Raw genomic sequence first — 1620 nt, forward strand, 5'->3', positions numbered from 1 at the left:
CGCAAGCCAAGGCCGAGTGGGTCGCGGGCGTCCCGTTCACGGGGAGGCCTGGAGGTCGCGCACACATTGCCTCTCGCCTCCCGCGTGTATATACCCCCTTCACCGTGGGTATATTTATACAAAGCCTCCCGGAGCATTTTCGCTTCGAACGGGTACGACTACTCCGCGGCTGCGCCTTTTTAGAGTGATAACAACAACCAACCCCCCTCCCCGCGGGTGCGGGTCTCCCTCCCGGCAGTGTTCACACCGCCTGGGTCCCCTGCATCGCCCCGCTGCTCCGCGCTTTCCCCCTGTGCCGCGGACACCCACAAGGCTGCGTCCGTGCTCTGCAGACCGCGGCCGGACCCCCCGACGGCCGAGGGGTTCCCCCGTGCCCAGCGGTTTTCCCCCGGCCACCCGGCCCTGGGCCGCAGCCGGTGGCGGAGGGGAGGGGAGGGGAGGGGGCGAGCTCCGCCAGCCCAGCCGCACCGAGGGCTGATCCCCCCCCTTTAGCAGCGCCTCGGACAAACGGTCACGGTCTGCGGATGGAGGATTTTTGGTGGGGCACGCAAGAAAAGAATAATAATTAAAAAGTATTAAAGCGCTGTTATGACAAGGGATTTTTGTATTACTCGGAAGTATTTTTTTTTTCCTTACAGTGATTCACTGGGAGGCTTGCTGGTACATCTGAATATTAGTTCACACATCTTGCAGAGGGCTGGGAACCTTTACATAAGCTGCCAGTTTTCCTTCCACCTCGGAGGTTTTTTTCTTTGGCATCGCTAACTGCGGCACATTCAAGAAAAGGGGTTTTATTCTCCATTTTCGGTCTCTATATTCGGCGGCGAGCGGGAAAGGGAATGAGAAGGCAAAAATTCCAGACCAAGGGTTCCTTCCACTGTGACCTTGTGCTGACTGGTTTTTTTCTGCTTTTGTAAAAATAAATAAAAATAATTCTTTAATTATTATTTTTTTTTAATGGTCGTGACAGGACAAATTGTAAGTCCCAACACTGCCCCGCTGCTTTTTTACAATTTGGCGAAGGTCCGAACTGCTTTTCGGCTTCACCACCACCACCTTCCGACCCGGTTTTTAATTCCTCCTAAAGTACCGCTCTTTACAGTGACCACGGAATCACTTCTTGAAAACGAATTAAATAAATAAAAACTTTTAAAACCACGCGGCAATGTAGGGAGATGATATCTATGGAAGTACTTAATCCACTAGTTACAGACTAATGATCCATACATCGGTTTAATGTGTATGTCAAGCGTTTTGTGCGCGCAGGTACGGAAAGATAACATCCCCCCTCTGCTCGTCTCCTGTCTTATCGGGGGTCATTACAGCTTTGTTCATTTAAAAGGGCAGCTCCAGCAGTAAATAACCGAGCATCTTCCAACCTTTTCTTTCACAAGCGTCCCCACCGGTTGCAGCGAACAAAGCAAAGGGCAAGGTGGGTTTTGCTTTTGCTCCCAGGCACGCCCAAGGGAAGCTCAGCCCAGCTCTGCCGGCGGCGGAGCGTCAGCTCTGCCAGGGGAAGGCCGGTCGCTCGCAGGGGCCAGCCAGCCTGAGGCCGCCCTGCCTGTCGGGGGGCCCCCGCCGCCTGCTGCGGGGCCGCGCCCCCCCCGGGCCGCCGCTCCC

The sequence above is a fragment of the Chaetura pelagica genome, unplaced genomic scaffold (assembly GCF_000747805.2).
Source record: "Chaetura pelagica isolate M959 unplaced genomic scaffold, ChaPel_1.0 scaffold104, whole genome shotgun sequence".
NCBI lineage: Eukaryota > Metazoa > Chordata > Aves > Apodiformes > Apodidae > Chaetura > Chaetura pelagica.